At 39.2% G+C, this 20,705-nt stretch overlaps 1 pseudogene; it reads left to right on the top strand.

Moving 5' to 3' along the window:
• Nucleotides 1–1,588: 1,588 nt before the first annotated feature.
• The window catches only part of LOC112320782 (dnaJ homolog subfamily B member 14-like), a 51,671-nt pseudogene continuing 32,554 nt past the window's right edge, over nt 1,589–20,705 (top strand).

Here is a 20,705-nt window from a genome sequence, read left to right as displayed (position 1 = left end):
ATAATTTGCCTACAGTTGTTAGGTTTCTCTCTGAGAGGAAAAAAATAACACACAGAAAGCAAGTGAGGGAAGCAGAAGTTGAGAAAAGTTGAATTGCAACAAACTTGCCTCAGTCGATTATATAAAGAGCTCTGAAAATAAAATGGCCCCTCTGAGTAGTCCCAAATTAGGGAACGGATCAGGAGTTTACCACGTAAACTGACTAGTCCTTGAACGTGGGCTGCCCCTGAGGGGACACAACAATGGAAGGGTAAGCGCCCTTCTACTGTACTGATAGAGTTCTGAGACATCAGCTAGAATCTTCTAAGAGTGAGCAGTAGTTATAGCTGGGAGATGAGCAACTTTGTCCTAAGGGGAATCTTGACAACACAATCAGGTAGCCACAGTTCACCCCTTGCAATTACTAAAATCAAATGCTCTGAATAGTAAGTTCATCTTGTTTGGGAAAACCTCTGTGGAAACTCAGGTAAGTTTATTTTCCTGGGGAAACTGAAGAAGGTCAATAGGTTGAAGTATAATGCCTGCCACTTGAGCTGTACTTGTGTCACATCAGATAGCCATCCTCTCCATCCTTTACTGTGCATCTTATATTTTCCTTTCCCTTGGCTAGCCCTGCTGCTGTTCCAAGTGCTTTGGCAGGAGGGCTTATCTAAATCTCCATCTTGAGTTTTTTGAGCCACCGGTCATTATGTCCTTCTTAAGCTTAGGCTGTTTGTGTGGAGAAGGCACATTCCCAGAAAGGCCTATTTAAAAATTTTTTTTTTAGTTTATTTTTAGAGAGGGGGAAAAGAGGGAGAGAGGGAGAAAAGCATTGATGTTTGTGAGCATCAGTTGCCTCTCGTACACCCCTAACCAGGGGCCTGGCCTGTAGCCCAAGCATGTGCCCTGACTGTGAATCAAACCTGTGACCTTTTCAGTTTGCAGAATGATGCCCAACCCAGTGAGCCACACCAGTCAGGCAAAAGGCCTATTTTTATGACTGCACCTTGGTTGGCTCCAGAGAACCAACTGAGCTCCTGAAATGTCCTGTATCATCAGAGTGTTTTACATACCGATGGCCTTCAGCCATGCTGTCCCAGTTGTCTGGAAGGTTTATTCCAACAGTGTGACTGATGGTGATCTGGAGCTTCATAATGAGGTAAGTCATGCTGGTGTCACACGCCTACGTGACTGGCCCTCAGGCACCCTGGGCTCGAAGGCTGTGGTATACTTCCCTGATGGAGCACCTCATACATGTCACACCTTTGCTAGGGAAATTAAGTGTGTCCCAAGTGGCACTACTGAGAAGGGACACCTGGATATTTTCTCCTAACTTTCCCCAGACTTATCCCCAAACAGGAGAACTTCCGGAAATCTACCATCATCTACAGAATCCAGCTGGTGTTTACAGGGGGCAGGCAGTTAAAAGGAATGGGGATCTGATGGCTAATATCATTCATACATTCTTCGAATCTTTAGAAGTAGCACTAATATCACCGTTCCTCCCAAAATGCAATTTGTAAAAATTCACCTTTTTGGCCACACTATGCAAATGGACAGTTTTGGAGGCTTTCACCTGGCCTTTCTCACCACAGTCATTTTGATGAGTATGGTGGTTCTGCCATCCAAGGAAATGACCACAAGGCCCAGTGGACAGAACAAGTGTGAACAAGCCTTGCAACAGGACTCTGTTAATGACCTGTGCCCAATACATCACATTATAGCAAGTATGTCATGATGAGTTTCTAATCCCTAGGGATCAATTTTAACATAGTCCATTTGTTTGCAAGTCCTCGAAATGTCTATATATTTCCTTTTCACAGTGTATCAATGCCCCTTAGGCCCCATTGGGGAAGAACTAGGAGAATTATTCTCATACACTTTTCATGGTGTTATAGGATCGTAACTCATAGGAACCCAGTGCTCCTTAAGTCAATGAGTTTCAGGTATGAAAACTGTCTCCTCTATCTTGGCCCTGGGGACACGATGATCTATAAGTCATCTCACTGTAGGTCAGGTTCCCTTTGCTATTGCTCTTGCCTTACAACCCGTTATGATAAGGGCACTCACTAAGCTTCTGATGGTTAAGTGCCACTGCCTGGCCTCCTTTTGGTGACCTTGTTACTCCCATAGCATTAGGTGTCAGCTCTATAACAGTACATATTACTCTTCTAAGCTATATAGAATTCCTCACCGAACAAGTCAGTGAAGTTGGTGCTCCTTTCTCCAATGTGTTCCTTCTCATTTGGGAAAACAGAGCAGTTCCTGAGAAACGTAGACAGCCATGTTTTCTGGTCTTATGTAGGATATTTACCCTAGCTGCTCTTATTTACCCATGTATGAGTTGTTGTTTTTTGTTTGTTTGTTTTATTTTGTTTTGTTTTGTTTTTGATGCATGCTTCATCCACCTTTCACAAAAATTCTGGAATTTATATTTCACTTTGTATAGGTCATTGTTTCTTCGAAAAAAAAATCTGGACAATATATTAGCATTTTATGGTGATTGGGGGTTAGATCCTATATCACAAGAAAACCATCCCTATCAATGTACTTTTCCTCTGCCAACTCTAAGACTGGCACTCTTTGACCAGGACCATAAAGATACAGTTCCACTTGTATTAATCCATGTACTTGTATTAACCCAGGTAAATCCTGCAGCTCCTTTAGAATATAGTCCCTTTGCATTTCAGCAGGCCCAGCAGGTCTCAGCTAACTAATGTAACTAATCTGAGTTATTTATCCGATGGCCAGAAGAGGTGGCAAAGGGAGGTTTTGAGGGGGCATCTGGGGTCTTGTAAACCAGAGGCATACACATCATCTGTAAGTAAGGGAGGAGCTGTGACTTTTACAAAGATAAGTTGGCCATTTCTGTAGACACAGAAGGTTTGGCTGTCGAGTGTGTGTGTGTGTCTTGACTCAGATGTCCCTATTTCAAATCTCAGTGTCTAGTTTCTTCCCAACCACGGCCCTGGCTTTGGAGAAGCAGACTTGCCAGGGTTGAGAATTAACCTTCACTGAGCTCTGATCCTTTTAGCAGCAGAAGATAATAGTCCTATCAATTGCTATGTCCTGTCCTCTGAGCTTCTCAAACACCTGAGATGTTGCAAGTGCTAGTGCATCTTTTTCCATCATTGTACTGTCCCAATTTAACATTGATAAATGTTTTAACTGTTTCCCTGTATACTGGTTTGCTAAGCTACCATAACGAAGTACCACAGACTCCTGGCTTAAACAATAGAAATTAAATTCTCACAGTTCTGGAGACTAAAAGCCCAAGATCAAGGAGTAGACATAGTTTGTTTCTTCCAAGGCCTCTCTTTGAGACTTACAGATCATCTTTATCTTTCTGTCTTCACATGGTCTTCCTCTTTCTATGTCAGTAACCTTCTCTCTTATAAGAACCTCCAGTTTGTACTGGATTAGGATCCCAGCCTAAGGACAATATTTAATATTAGTTGATGCGGATCCTGGCCAGCAGGATCCTGTGTTGTGGCTGCAATAGGCAAATTCACACAGACTACTGAGTTCTGTGGAGGAAAAGGGACTGCACGGCCACTCTCTCAAGAGGAGAAGGCCACGACCCTTGCCTTGACAGGCTTTTATTGCTTTTCTGAGCACATTACCCTGAGGGTGATCCTCATTTTACTATGCACAGGTTTAGGCTGTTATAGAAAACAAAGGAGAGGGTGTTGCTAATTACATAAAAGAGGAAGGATATTTGCAAATGTAAAGGGAAAAGTGGTTAAGCTGGTTACACCAGTCCTTGGAAGGTTCAGCGTAGATTTTAGAAAGTTACTTTGAAGATATGCAGTAAACGTTTGCTGCCTCAATTCAGGGTGAGGGAGTTTTAGCAAAAAGCATGTCTCAAAGGGCCTAGTTACAATGAGGGCCTGATTCCCCATGGGAGAACCTATCCATGGGCGTGGGTCCTGTGTGCTGGACATTGCTCCCCACTGGCCTTTCTGAGTGGGAGCTGGGCCCATGCCACAGAGAACGGTCTCCTATAATTAGTTACCTCTTCAAAGACCTTATCTCCAAACAGTCACATTCTGAGACACTGAGGTTAGGACTTCCACATGTGAACTGTGAGGGAACACATTTTATCTCAGACAGCCCTCTGGGCATGCCAGACACTGTTGACACTTTACCTATCACCAATGACAGGGTCCACATTGCCAGCCAGCAGAAGGGTTATCCAGCTCCAAAATCCTAGCCCACTGTCGTACTATCTTTGGCCGAAATCCCTGGGAAGCAGACTCTGAGATGGGCTTGAGGAGGTTTATGGGGCGTGTCAGAAAGAAGCTTTGAGCATCGCCTGTTCAACACCTCTTGCTCTTCATCTGTTTCATTATAATATCATTCATATAATTTGCCAAATAAAAGTGAGATTTCAAATACAAATTGTGTGCAAAAGATAAAAATTTTTAATGTTGGACATGAATTATCTGTTTAATTGAATATCCAGAATGTTATCAATTTTGATTTATCTTTACCTATAAGTGTAAGCTATGCTATTACAAGAATGTAATATAGATTTTCTTTTTTATATTTACATAAAATTTCACATACTGCAATCTTTTTTTTTGCTGATCCTTCAAATAAACTTACACAAAACAATTTCTTAGTCAGAATATAACCAGAAATGCAATGAGCTTTAGAGGAAGAGAAAAAAGATACATTTTAAATAGCTTAATGGTAATTATCACAGAGCCTAAATCAACTCAAATTGTTAAAAGCATTAAACTGTACATTATTTATATAAAATAGTTTTAAAATCTAAATCCTACACATAAAAAGGAAGAATACTTTTAATATTAGTGTTTATTTCATTATACTTTTCACTCTTTATGCCTAATTGAGTATATATTTTTTAACTATGGTGTCATCTCACTTCTTATCTGCTTTTTTCTCTTATGGAAATAAGCACTGCTAAACTTTCAGATAAGGTGTTAACTTTTATCAGATTATTCAAAGCTCAAAATGGATTTTGAACTTGAGCCCAGGAAGAACAATATACCTTAATAAGTTTCACCACAAGAAAGGAGCGAAGAAAAATTACTTTGGGCAGAATCTTCCCAAGTTGTTGCTAGAAACCAAAGAAAACTCACTTGTATTGGAAATCCATTATAACACTATAAAATTATTTTATATAATCAAGATCAGTAGCTTAAGGTAATTTATGAATAGTTAACTGTGAAAAGGCACAAACAATTAATGTTGGATCACAGAGAACTTGTCTAAAATATCGTGTCTATGTGTGCTCAAACGCATGCACTCAGTTACAGAACATGCAAGGAGATAGACTTTTAGATGCTGTACAATAATGTGTGTAAAATGGCAGTTTTACTTGCAGCCTAGGGAAAATATTGGCAAAACATGTGCTGAAAATGGAATTACCTCAATATATGGCAAAATTTTTCATTTATGCAACTATAACATTGGGCTCAAAGATAAAATTTGGTATTCTTTGATGAATCCACACTCATTTCAAATTATTGGTAAATTGTGAACAAATATTTTGAAGTTTTACAATTTCTTGACTAAGCTTTATATCCCTCACCAACACATCCTTAGTACTACCATCCTATTCTATCCTTATCTCCACTTTGTTTAGGGCCCAAGAGATTTGTGTTTTGTTTTCTGTTCTCTTCTACTCTCCTCTCCCAAACCCCCAAAACATGGAATACCTGGATGTGGGACCTGGAAACAAGATAATAACATTGGAAGGCAACTGTAAGTGTCACGGTGAGACAGGAAATAGAGCCTATCATGTGTACACTGCTTTCAGTCAAGCGACACAAACGCTCCTTTCATGGAACGTGTCCATTCTAATGGAGCCACGGCAGTAGCTGTTCAGTCAGCATCACTATTCTGACTGTGTAATGTAATATTTCAAACATAGTGGCAAGACAAAAGAAATATCCTGACATTAGGTTAATTAATGGAGATAACTTTATACACAGACACCCCTCAAAAATGCCATTAGAAAGGAATCTGTAAGTGGGTGGAAGTGGCATTTGGAAGCTGAGGAGAAGCACAGAGAGATTCTCAGCGTGGAGCTGATCAGGCAAATTTTCTAGGCTAAGAAGATTTCTGAGGTTAAGATTTCTTTAAGGTTCTTTATTACATATATAAATCCATTGTCTTTCTCTAGCCTCTTCTGTTATGATGAGACAACAAAACTTTGTAAGTGAGGTAATTTTTTAGATATCCCATTGTACGTAATATGCTAAGTATAAAACATCAAGGTAACAGGAATAAAATGCTTCAATCTTTGCCTATTAGTATTTTGAATGCATTTAAGCTGTAATGAAGACACAGTTTTTTCTTAGATTCACTTTAATATGCTGAGTAATATTGATGAAATACCCTAAGCAAACTGATCTTTTCCCTTTCGGTTTCCAAGATGGCATATGTACTGATTCAGCATCTCAGTTGGGATTTTTCCATTGTCTTCATCTCTCACATATTCCAAATGAGGACGTCAAGCAACGACAGAATATCTGAACATGGAATTTGAATAATACATCATAGAATCTCAAATTGTAATATAGTATGCATAATATACCATTTAACAATAAATTATCAATCTTTTTCGTTAGACTATGTTTACTTCACAGAATTGAAAGAAATATAATCCAGATTTCCAAATTGAAAATTGGATATCACAGTTTCCAGGTTTTACATTAGTTTGAGTTAATCACACAAAGTAAAACAAATTTCCTTGTATTTATTTTCCACAATGCATAAATTTCACAGACGTGTTGGTAAAGAAGACTATTGAAATTCAAAAGCCAGTCCATTTAGGTCTGGATTTTGTCTAAATGTATTGGGGTAAGCAGGACAGCATGTATCTCCCTGGTGTCTCTATTTTTTATTTTTTAATAGGGCTATTAAAATTTAAATGTTCTTCAAGTGTTATATATAGGAATCTTTAAGTTCTCATGTGCATCTAAAAAACATGACACATTATTTCACTTGTTACCAATTTAACCTAATTAGTGTTCTCTTTTTACTTTTAAATTATTCTCTAATTGTACATTAGACATCTGTGAAAGATCATGAACCATTTGCAGCTTTTGGCAGATCCCTAGGAGGAAATGTCTACTGGAGTTCAGTTACCGATGTATATAATTTTATTAGAAGATGTGAATGACTTCTTTCAGTGATTTTTATTAAAACTAACTTCCCTTGATCATTAAAATATAGCCTGCCTTTGTAGCAGCTTTTCTTGGAGAATGTAGACCTTTTTGTGAAGCATCCTACACTCCGATATTTTTATTTCAGACTCTATTTAGAATTACTGACAGAATTAGCAGTGTTTATGCTATCAACACATGTAATGACAGCAAATTCACTGATATTACTTTATAAAGTATAATCTGTAATGGGTTCAGAGTGAATAGAACAGAATCCACTCTTTCATAGCAAATAGGAATACTCTGAAAGAGTTTGCTTTAATTTTTAATTAAATTAAATTTTTCATACAAGACATGAAGTGTTTATTATATTGCAATGAATATTTACAAAAGCTTATTGTCCAAAATTCAAAAGCCTTCATTCAGACTCATAAAATATAAGTAATTCATCAAAAACTGAGGTTATAAAATAAGACTTTATAATTCTTTCTATAGCCAAAAAAGAATGCCCATGAATTAAAATCATACATATATTAGTAAACATTAGTTTTTCCCCTTCAGAATATACATTATAAATGCTTATTTAGGATCAATAGTATTTTAAACACCACCTATCATTTTAGAGGGAGGTATTAACTTCTGAATAACACATATATGCTTATATCCCTCAAAAATCTTGAGGGGAAAAATACAAAGTTCTAATATCAATTTTAGAGGTAATAATTACCAAATACTGAAATATTGGAAAACCAATTTTATGGTCTAAAAGTCAAGGATCCATGCATCATCAGCTAACAGACTAAGAAAGATGATAACAAATTTTCCAACAAGTAGTCAATGTAGTATTTATAGAGTAGCTGCCCTGTGTCAGTCACTACGCTGCTATTTTTATTTCCCACGATCATGTGGACTCCACTCCGATGAAGAATACCAAAGTTTTACCGAGTATCATATCCCTGTCTACAATAAAATGGAAAGGTAAGGATTGAAATCAGAAATACATTTCCAAATGTTACCATTCATGAGGATTAGATATTTTTGTGTATGTGGTTCCACAAGTATGGTGAGAGCCAGTATTCTATCTATCTGTAAATTCTCAGTATCACTGAATAGTTAGTTGGGTTGCTTACACAGGAATAGTAGTGAGCTTCAATCAATTCATTCATTCAAAGAGGGTTTTTGAATATATACTGTATACCAGGGCCTATTATCATGCTGATACGTAAGGCTAACAAGACAAAGTCCCTTAGCCTAGGAGGCACTAGTGAGCAAATAGATTAATATCATTTCCAGTAGGGAAACATGTTACATATAAAATATAGATGATTAAGCAGGAAGAGTGTTGGAGCAGGGAAGCTAAATTAAGTATGGTCATAAAAATAGCTTCCCTGAAACAGCATCCATTTGGGGAGAGTCTGAATGAAAAATCAAACTTATACATTATATCAGCATGAGAAAAATTCCAAACAAGACCAGAAAGTATGAATGGTCTAGGTAGGGTAAATCTTGGAAATACAAGAATAGACCAGTTGTAGATTCAAATAGGTGAGTGAGATGAAGAGAGGGAAGGGACTGATAGGAAATATATTCAGAGAGGTCAGTGGAGACAACTTCATATGAGCACTTGTAGGTCTTGAAAGAACATTTATGGTGTTTTATTAAGGAATATGATAAGGACCTACTTATCAATATTTCATTTATAGAATACCTATTTATTCATTCAATAGAAGCATGACGTATCTGATTTTCATGTTTAAAAAATCTTTCTGGCTGTTCTATGGAATAAAGACCAAAGTTAGCAAGGTAAAAGCAAATAGTTAAGTTAGGAGGTAATTGCAAATCCCTTAGAGCAGAGGTGGCAAACACAAGGCCGACGGGCTGAATTCAGCCCTCCACCTTGTTTTATCTGTCTCAGCACCTTGTTTCTACCTGGCAGCAGCACCGAGCTCTCGCTTAACTGTTAAGGAGTAGTTATGTTTATACAGTCCTAAAATTACATTTGGCCCTTTGAAGGCAACCACGAGGCTGATGTGGCCCGTGGTGATAGTGAGTTTGACACCCCTGCCTTAGAGAATGTTAACAGGAGCTTGGAAAATAATGATAGGGACAGAGATCAAATTTCATATTTTAAATGTAGAGCTGATGAAATATGCCTATTAATATAGGGATAAAATGATTTTAAAAAATAAGAATGGTCCTGGCCAGTGTGGCTCAGTTGGTTGGAGCATCATTCGGTAACTGAAAGGTTCTCAGTCTGGGCACATATATGAGACAGTCAATCAATGCTTCTCTGTCACACTAATGTTTATTTCTCCCCCTTCCTTTCTCCCTTCCTCTCTTCTTCTTCTCTCAGGTGAAGATTAAAGGAAAAAGGAATGACTGCAAGTTTTCTGTCTCAGTAACTGCTGATACCATTGACTGATATGGATGAGATTGACAACAAATTGACTTCGATGTCTTGTGTGTTAGAGGGTAGAGATCAAAGGTTCTAGTTTAGAAAAATTTGAAAAGCCTATTAGACATTTAAATGGAGATAAACATGGTCATCTGGATCTTAGAAGAGACTCCAGAGATCCAGCTGAAGGTGACAATTCTGGGTATGTAACTGAAACCAAGGTTTGGCTGCCTGCCACCACAAAAGCCAAACTCATGACAGGTGCTGGTGAAAAGGAAAGTGATTTATTCAGGTTCCAGCAACCTGAGAAAATGGCAAGCTCATGCCTCAAAGACCATCTAAATATCTCAATGCAAGCAGGACTTTTTATAAGGAGAGATAGGGAAAGCAGAACAAAGATGCCAGGGGGAGGGGCTGTGGGCATGCAGTAAGTATCCTTGCTGGTCCTGTTATGGATCTTTAACATCAGCATCCTGGAGCTGGTCAGTGCCAGCCAAATTCCTGCAGTTGGATGATCTACATCAACTAAAGTCATGGTCAAGGCCATTTCTTGTACAAGTAGGAACTAGAACTGCTGATACCTGCAACATGCTTATAAGAAAATTGTCAGTATATGAGTTCTTTATTTTATTTTATTTTATTGTTGTTCTATTACTCTGTTTATCAGTTTGTTAGTACATTTTATTCTATTTCTATCTCATGGTTAATCACATTAGTATAAAGTTTTTATTCCCTGTTACAGGTATTACTAATGTTATATGGTACTTAAACCCAAGAGCCTGCATGAGATTACCTAGTGATATGGTGTACAGAGATATGCAAATAATGTGGAAGACTAATCCCAAAGTATGTTAAGAAATCAAACAGAAGATCAAGAGCCAGCATAAGAAATTTAGTTTAAGCAAATAGTTTAGCGCAAGAAAATTTTACAAATGTGTTGTTTGAGGAGCAAAGTAAGATAGATAAAGGTGGCAAGAAGGAGAATCTGTCAATGACTTCAAAACAGGAACTGTTAATTTGCAAAGTGGAAGCCACTGAGGACTTTGACTGGAAATCTAGGGGCAGCATGCTGTAGGCTTCCAATAACTAAACTAAAATCAGAAATAGCAATGGGGAAGAACAGGAAGGAAATAATGTGAATGCTAATTAACAAAGTGAAGTCTATAGAACTCAAAAACCAATTGACCATAGAGCAAAGGATGACTCACAGATTGAGACAACAGTGCCATTCCTGAAAGAAAAAAAACAAAGAAATAATTTCATTTTAGGAAAATTCAATGAATTCAGGTTTAGGTGTTTGAAGCACACATGGGGATACAAAAAAAATGGATTAACAGGGCTCCAGTCAGTGTTAAAAAGATAAACAAACACACACACACAGATTTAAGTAACACTAACACCAGCATTTACAGAGTTTATTGGACAAAATAACCCTGCTCTAGAAAATTAGAGAGAGGAAAACTAAGATAATTAATTGACATATATGTGGCATATGCTTCTTGAATGATGATGCATTGCCTTAGTATTTCCCAAACTTCTTCAATCTAGCCCTAAATCTTTGCATGGAAAACAGTCAGATTGATGTATATAGTTCCTTCCATGTGGTAAAAGAGAGAGGAAATGGAGGAGTTCTAGAGGGGTGTGTGTGTGTGTGTGTGTGTGTGTGTGTGTGTGTATTCCAGCCATTGTTAGTATAATGAGAACAGTTTGCTCAACATTGATGCAACCTGGCAGCCAAGGAGAGTGGACTGGAATGCACATGTATGAACAATGATGACTTCACTGTAGTAGTCAGTTGGGGCAGTAGACACCGTTGAGTGAGCATGTGTACTGTGTGACTGATGCATTCAAAATTACTGAGCAAGAAGAACAATGAATCTGCATCAAATTTTGGATTAGGCTTGAAAAGTCTTCTGCAGAAACTATTTAGATTATGCAGAAGGCCACATCTATGGGCAACTGGTGATTGACAGCTTCATTACAACAACATGTCTGCTCATGCACCATGTCTCCTGTAGAGTTTTTGGCGAAACATCAAATCACCCAGGTGACTCAGCCCACCTTCAGTCCAGGTTTGGAGCCCTGCAACTTCTGGCTTTTCCCAAAACTAAAATCACCTTTGAAAGGGAAGAGATTTCATACCATCAATAAGATTCAGGAAGATACAATGGGGCAGCTGATGGCGACTGGGAGAACTGTGTGAGGTCCCAAGATGCCTACTTTGAAGAGGACTAAAGTATCATTATCCTGTGTACAATGTTTCTTGTATCTTGTATCTTCTTCAATAAATGTCTCTATTTTCATATTATATGTCTGGATACCTCCTGGACAGACTATGTGTACACACACACACACACACACATACAGTATATATATAATACATCTAAAATTATTTTTATAATAAACATTAATTTTAAACAATGTACTTACATATTCTAGATTTTCTTCAGTGATTAAATTTATATGATGATATAATATTTATGACTAAGTGTACAATTTGGGTGTCTGAAATATTATGTCCCTTTGGGACAGACACACTTTTTTATTATTTTCTTATTGGAGTTGAAATTCAACATTATATTAGTTTCAGGAGTATAGTATGGAGGTTAGACACTTATATAACTTATAAATCCTCCCATTGTCTTGTAGCCATCTGGAACCATACATAGTTTTTACAGTATTATTCACTATATTCCCTATGCCATACTTTACATTCCCAAGACTATTTTGTTACTACCAATTTGTGCTTCTTAATCCCTCCATTTTTTCATGTAGACCCTCAACACCCTCACCTCTGGCAACTATCAGTTGTTTCTCTGCACCTGTGAGTTTATTTCTGTTTTGTTTGTGTTTTGTTATTGTTGTTTTTAAAACTCCCATATAAGTAAAATCAGATGGTATTTGTCTTTGTCCGACTTAGTTCACTTAGCATAAAACCATCTAGGCCCATCTATATTGTTTCAAATAGTAAGATTTTATTCATTTTTATGGCAGAGTAATATTTCATTGTATATATTTACCGTATCTTCTTTATGTAGTCATTAATCAGTGGGCACTTGGGTTACTTCCATAGCTTGGCTATTGTAAATAGTGCTGCAGTGAACATAGGGATGCACATATCTTTTCAAATTAGTGTTTTGGATTTCTTCAGATAAATACCCAAAAGTGGGATTTTTGGGTCATATAGTAACAGTGGCCTTAAACGACACATTAGACCAGATGGATGAAGACTATACTTTCAGGGATCATTTCTATAGTTCATTACTATACCAGATGGATTTGATTGGTATTTTTAGAGCACTTGACTCCCAAGCAGAGGACTATACAGCCTTTTCAAGTTCACATAGAACATTTTTCAGAATAAACCATGTTCTGCTACAAAACAAGTCTCAATAAACTTAAGAAGATTGAAATCATATCAAGCATCTTCTTCAATCACAATGGTATGAAACTAGAAATCAATTACAAGAAAAAAAATTGAAAAATATGAAAACGCATGGAGGCTAAATTAGATGCTACAAAACCATAAATGGGTTAACAAGATCAAGAAAAAAATAAAAAGATACCTTTAGACAAGTGAAAATAAAAACACAATGATCCAAAATCTATGGGGCACAGCCACAACTCTAAGGGAAAAATTCATAGCATTACACACCTACCTGAAGAAACAACAAAAATCTCAAATAAACAATCTAACCTTATATCTACAGAACTAGAAAAAAGAACAAAAACCCACACCCACAGTGAGTAGAAGGAAGAAAATAATCAAAATCAGAACAGAAATAATGAAGTGGGGTCTAAAAAGAATGGAAAAGATCAATGAAACCAAGAGCTGGTTATTTGAAAAGATAAACAAAATTGATAAAACTTTAGTCAGACTCATCAAGAAACAAGAAAGAGGATGCAAATAAATAAAATCAGAAATAAAGGCGAAGTTATAACTAAACACAGAATTACAAAGATTGTAAGAAAATACTATAAACAATTATATGGCAAGAAATTGAACAACCTGGAACAAATAGATAAATTTCTAGAAACATACAATCACCCAGGACCGAATCAAGAAGAATCAGAAAATCTGAACTAATAACTACTAACAAAATTGAATAAATGATTTAAAGAAAAACCCAAAAAACACTCCCAACAAACAAAAGTTCTGAACCAGACAGACTCATAGGTGAATTTGGCCAAATATTCAAAAAAGAATTAACAACTATTCTCATCAAACTATTCCAAGACTTTGAAGGGAAAGAAGGCTTTCAAGCCTATTTTCAAAGGCCAACATACACTCTTACAAATAGATTACAAGAAAGAAAATGATAGGTCAATATCTCTGATAAACATAGACACAAATACCTCAAAAAATATTAGCAAACCAAATTCAGAAACACCTTAATAGATCAAATACCACGAGCAAATGAGAGCAGTCACATTTCTAATCTACCAGATTTACTACTTGCTTTCTAAACTGACGTGAGATTAAATTAGAAAGTTTTGCACCTAGTATCTCTAAAATTAAAAAAAAAACATTAGTAGTCATTAAAAACTTTAACATCAGAAATTATAACAGTAATATGAACAAAGTGCCACAAGGTTTTCAGAAGGGCTACATGAATTTATATAGCTGATGATTACTAATAATACTTTGAAGTGCTACCCTTTTAGAATCTGTTCATAGTGTCCCAAGAAATACAAATTCAAGTTCAGTCTTCAGAGGAAATTTAATTTTATAATCTGAAATTTATAAAATAATTTTCAAAGCATTCCTTGTTATTTAAACTATGGTAAAAACATATCCAGGACCTCAAATTATTATTTTTTTTCTTTTTTGTGGATGGATCATTTATTTATTTTTTTAAATTACTTTATTGTTGTTCAATTACAGTTGTCTGCATTTTCTCCCCACCACTCCCATCCAACCCCAATTGAATTATTTTTATACTAACCTTTCAGAAAATAATCATCTCTAAAGTTGAACAGTGAGAGGAAGTCTGTTTTATCACTCCATAATGAAAAATACCATTTCTGTAAATTGATGAAAAATGACCACTTTAAGTTGTCTGACCATTGTCATTTTGCAGTTTATAAAATGTGCCAGTTTTATAATTGTTTCTCCTTTCTAAAACATCTGTATATTGAGCAAATAACTGCCGATTTGATATGTCTGCATATACACTATTAAAACAATGGGTCTTTCCTACTCTCTACCTGATTTTATATATTTTTAACTAAGTTGGAGTTAATAACCATACGCATGTCAATACCAGGCAGACATCAGGTCAGAAGTCAACCCTCCTACTTATTCTGACCTGATGTGAATGCTTTGCCCACAATGGGCAGAAGATGGGAAGCTGTGAAGATGTGAAATCACAAGCCTCTGCCCCAGGTGAACCCCACAATTTTTTCTTGATTATTACAAAATGCCTGTCAAATTTCTGTTTTTCCTAATATAGGGGACTGAGGTGACTGCTCCTGTTGCTACTGAATAAAAAGGAAAGTTGTTCCTTTCAGGCCACCTCCCCCTCTTTGCCAAAACTAGGGGACTCCAGGTGCCCAGTTCTTGGCTCCCAGCAACTGACACTAAGGACCCTGCCTTTGCCCACTGCTGCAGAACCACTGGCACCTGGACCTTTCAGCACTCCTCGGACCATTGCAGCCAATCTGCCCTTTTAGTTTTTATGCACTTTTAAATATGGTTTTCCCATCCTGATGCGTGGCTTCGTTCTGTAAGTGCTCAGCCTGGGAAAACTCCTAGGGATGCACATGCTGCACTCAGACCAGTACTTGCCTCCACCCTGGCACTGTCCTAATCCAGACGTGCAGGTCGCTTCTTTTCCTTTCCTTAGGAACCATCTATAAATTTCTTTGACAGCACATGCAGAAGGGCCCCTGGAGGGACAACACCATCAGAAAGCCAGATATTCAGGATGTGACCTTGGCCAACAAACCGCCTGAGGTAGCACACCCACACCCACTTCTCTAGGAACAGGTGCCCACTTTCCTTCCTCCAAATCTACTACCCTAATCCTCTTTCCCCTGGCTTTCTGCACCACCCCCTTCCAATCCACAACTGCTCCCACCAATGTCTGAAATTCTCTGCTTTTGCAGCATCTGTGGATGTGATCTTCTGGGACATAGAAGCCTAACTTGTAAAGAGATGAGAGCTTTGCCGTTTAAAAAATCTGCAGGATGAACTTTTGTTCTCAAATTTATTTTTCGGTGAGGAAGACCAGAAACCCCCAGACTATGTATCGTTGTCAAATCACTTCAACCCAATGAATTTGTTCCTTTACTTTAAATAGAAAATGGTCAGTAAAGTTATACTTCAAAGAACACCATGTAATTTGAAGTAATTGGGCCTCACATTTTCAATTATCATCCCTTAAAATCGTGAGATAGCATTATTGGTTGGCACAGTCATGACTCATGTAACTCACCTAAGCAGTTGAAACCCTGGTGACAAAGAGTTACTGGCTTGATCATTTCAACCATGAAATTTACCTACTTTAGACTCTAAGTAAGGTGTCCGCATCCCCCAGGGCCACAGCAGGAGGTGAGCAGTGGGCAAAGAAGTGCAGCTTCGTCTGTATTTACAGCTGCGCCCCACTGCTCGCATTACCACCTGAGCTCCGTCTCCTGTCAGATCAGCAGCGGCATTAGATCCTCATAGGAACGTGAACCCTATTGTGAACGGTGCCTGCAAGGGATCTAGGCTGTACACTCCTTATGAGAATCTAATGCCTCATGATCTGAGGTGGGTCTGAGGTGGTGATGCTAGTGCTGGGGAGTGGCTGCAAATATGGATTATCATTGGCAGAGAGGCTTGAGTGCACAGAGACCATAATAAATTAATTGTTTGCAGACTCATATCAAAACCCTATCAGTGAGTGGCACGTGAAAATTAAGCCACATCTGGTGGCAGGCTTTATAGCAGTAAGTGAGTTGATGTACTTCAATTGCACAACTGCATCCGGTGGCAGGCTTTAAGTCAGAATCTGACACATTTTAGTCTGTGCATGGCCCACCCATTGTTTTATTAACCACTCCATCCATGCCTCTTTCCTACACTGCACACTTGTCTCAGTCACAGATTTGGTGAGCCCACAAGCTAACCCCAGCCAAAATGAGTGAAAAACAAATGTTGCTGAAGAACTTCTTTGAAAAGGGGGAAGACCCAGTGATGAAACAGCAGAAGACTTTACAGGTTCATTGCAATAGCTGATTTACACTCTCCAAGCCTGCTTTGTATAATATGTGGCTACTGGCTATGCAAAGAAACCATGAAAGCTTCAAAACTGCTTCACCACATGGAGACCAAGCACCCTGAATTAAAATACAAGTCTTTGGAGTTAAAAAAATTGAACATGAAGAAAAGAAATGTGCAGGGGCTCCACCTGCAGGACTCCACCCCCTCCACCACCACAGATGGGAGTAAGTCTACCAAGACACAATCTGCTTGAGGAGGAAACAAGACCAATCTCTCAAAGGAGAGGGGCCAGAAGCCTTTTCCTCAATGGGCTTTTATTAGGTTGAATTTGCATAGGATCGCAAGGCGTGCGTGCGTGTGTTGTGTGTGTGTGTGTGTGTGTGTGTGTAGTAAAGCTCAATTACTGTCAGGCAGTAATGATCAAAGAATAGATAACATTCAAAGAACTATGAGGGCTTATTTAGAGTCAGGGTCAGATAGCTAAAGGGCTATAAAACTTTGGGGAATAAACTCTTTTAGTGCTTGTACCCTTATCAGAAAACTGAGGGCATTCTTAGCAAATCAGGTTTCACAGGGTTTTATGTATTCTTTCTTAGGCCTGATGGCCCCTGGGGGATCCGCCCTTTCCAGCACAGGACTGCACCTCCCTCTGTCATTGTTTCAGGCTTAAGTCAGGCAGGGGAAGTAAGGCAGCCAAGAGATTAGGAGAGCCCTCTGCCTTTCACTTCCCAGCTGCCAAGATCTTGGAAGCTTTGAAGCTCAGCCAAGAAGGGAATCCACTGAGAATAGTCTGTGAAGAATGAGATTCTCCTTATTAATGAGAGACCAGAGTAATTTCAGAAGATGGCCAATAAATAAAAGTATTTGATGAAATGAAACAATCTGGACTTTGGAAGATGGCGGCAACATAGGTGGGAGCGGAGTCCACTTCCCCTCAACGCCAGGGAAATACCTAGCTGATCTGAGGAGCAGAGCGAACAGCCAACAGTATTCCAGCATATACGAAGATCAGAGACCAAAGATAGAGGACACTGAAAGATCTGACGGTAAGAAGAGTGCTCAAGGACAATAAGGTCCACGGGACCCAGGACCGCACGGTACAAGGGCGGCAGAAGCGCCAGCCCTGGCGCAGGGGCTGCGGCAGGAGTCTTGGGAGAGGGCCAGGCTGCGCTGTGAGCAGCCAGGTGCTTGATTAGACCAGGGGGCCTTGAAAAGGAGGAATTTCTCAAAAAGAAAAAGAAAATAGAGACACTCAGGGGCTAATTAGAGAACCCTCGGTAGTAGCCGAGGCCCCTGGCGCCCCTCCCCCTCCACCCCTGGACTGCTACGCTCACCTGAGGTCCGGTCGCGCGCGCGAGCAGATTAGCGAACGGGACCCACACTTGAAACCCCGGAGGGGCGCCCACACCTGAAACCTCCGAGATAATTTGGAGCAGAGACTAGCTGCTCCACCCACAGGCCCAAAACCTCGGAACCGAGTGCCGCGTGATCCAGTCCCAGGGCGGCCCCGCCCGCCCGAGAGACTCAAGCCCAGGGCGGCTGGATCGGGCCCCCAAGCACAGAGCCTGTGGCTCAGCGGGCTGCGCGCGCTCACTAAGCTCAGGGCCGGCTGGGTGCCTGTTTTCCAAATACAAAGCTGCTGGCGAGTGTCCTAACCCCAAGGCGGCTGAATCCGCCACCTGCGCGCCAGCGTTCCAAGCCCTGGCGGCTCGATTGGTCCGCCAGCTGCGCGCTCAGGGCACAAAATAACGTCACAGACCCAAATCGGCTGGATTCCCCGGCTGCGCGCGCACGCGTCACAAGCCAAAGCGGCTGGATTGGCTGATCAACGGACTGATTGACTGCCAGGGACCACACTTACAAAACAGCGAAGAGTGTGACCCAGGAAGAGAGAAAAGTGAAACCAATCCTTCCAACCACCCCCTCCCGTTTCACAGACAGGACACCAGCAGAAATAACCTGACCGGTTTAAAGCCAACAGAAGATTTTTTTTTTTTTTTATCCTTTTTCTTTTTTTTCCTTTCCCCCTGAATTCCTTCTTCCTCTCTCTTTTTTTCTTTTTTTTCATTCCTTCTTCCTCCCATCCTTTACCATTTTTATGTCTTCTTCCTGCCTTCTTTTATCTATTTCTATGTTTTAATTTTTGCTAAAATTCCTTCTTATCTTGCCTCCGATCTTTCTTTATTCCTTCTTCCCTCCTTCCTTCCTTTCCTCCTTTCCTATTTCCTTTTTCCCTCCTTCCCATCTTTGTTTTGGTTTGTTTTGTGTGTGTGGTTTTTTTTTCTTTTCTTTTGCCCCCCCTTTCTCTTTTTCCCACAGGTGAGACAACAAAACCTGGAGTGCTGAAAAGACTAGAGTTAGACCGTGTTAAACACATAAACGTCAGCTCAAGACCAGTGAGCACAGGAGAGTAAGGAGACAGCACCACCGAATCCCATTGGCATTCTACCATAGAAGTTCATATCATAAATCCAGGGAGTCAGAACAAAGCAATTTAAGACGCAGAGGCCAACAAGAAGAGCCTCACAAACAATGGGAAGACAAAGAAACAATTCCCAAATGAAAGGAAAGGAGGAAGTCTCAGAAAGAATACTAACCGAAAAAGAGGCAAGTCAACTATCAGATACTGAGTTCAAAGCAATGGTCATCAGGAAACTCACTGAGCTCTCTGAGCTCAAAGAGAACTACCAGAAACTACAGGGAAACTACAATGAACTCACTGCAAACTATATCAACATGAAAAAGGAAATAGAAAATATCAACAAGAGCCAAGAGGAAATGAAGAATACAATTTCTGAATTGAAGAACACAGTAGAAGGAATTAAAAGCAGACTTGACGAAGCAGAGGATCGGATCAGCGAGCTGGAGGACAAAGTAGAAAAAAACACCCAGAAGGAGCAAGAAAAGGAAAAGAGGCTCAGAAAGAATGAAGAGGCAATAAGGGAAATGCAGGACAACATGAAACGTAACAATATCCGTATAATAGGAATACCAGAAGGAGAAGAAGAAGAGCAAGGGATAGAAAACCTGTTTGAAAAAGTAATGATGGAAAATTTCCCTAATCTGAGAAGAGAAAAAGTCACCCAAATCCAGGAATCACAGAGAGTCCCAAACAAGAGGAACCCAAAGAGACCCACTGCAAGACACATCATAATTAAAATGGCAAATTTCCAAGACAAAGAGAGGATCTTAAAGGCAGCAAGGGAGAAAAAGGAAGTAACATACAAGGGAGCCCCAATAAGGTTAGCAACTGACTTCTCAATGGAAACGCTCCAAGCCAGAAGAGAATGGCAAAAAATATTCCAAGTACTGAGAACCAGAGGCCTGCAACCAAGACTACTTTACCCAGCAAGGCTCTCAATCAAGATAGAAGACCAAATAAAGAGTTTCCCAGACAAAAGAAGTCTAAAAGAATACAGCTCCACCAAACCAGCTCTGCAAGAGATGCTAAAGGGACTGCTTTAAGGAAAGGAAGGAAAAGAGAAAGACAGAGGAACACAGGTAGGAAATAATGGCAATGAATAACTACCTATCGATAATAACCTTAAACGTAAATGGATTAAATGCTCCAATCAAAAGACATAGAACAGCTGAATGGATAAGAAAACATGACCCACACATATGCTGCCTACAAGAAACCCATCTCAGGACAAAAGACTTACACAGACTGAAAGTGAAGGGCTGGAAACAAATGTTCCAAGCAAACGGACAGGAAAAAAAAGCAGGGGTAGCAATACTCATATCTGACAAAATAGACTTCCAAAGAAGGGCCATAAAGAGAGACCCAGAAGGTCACTTCATAATACTCAAAGGAAGGATCCACCAAGAAGACATAAACATTGTAAATATATATGCACCCAACATAGGAGCACCCAAATACATAAAGAAAATCTTGGAGGATTTCAAGAAAGATATTGACAGCAACACAATTATAGTAGGGGATTTTAACACCCCACTATCAAAAATGGACAGGTCTTCCAAACAA

The sequence above is a fragment of the Desmodus rotundus genome, chromosome 8, assembly GCF_022682495.2.
Source record: "Desmodus rotundus isolate HL8 chromosome 8, HLdesRot8A.1, whole genome shotgun sequence".
NCBI lineage: Eukaryota > Metazoa > Chordata > Mammalia > Chiroptera > Phyllostomidae > Desmodus > Desmodus rotundus.
Note: the sequence above shows the minus strand (reverse complement) of the source record. Positions and strands in the feature narration are given on the sequence as shown.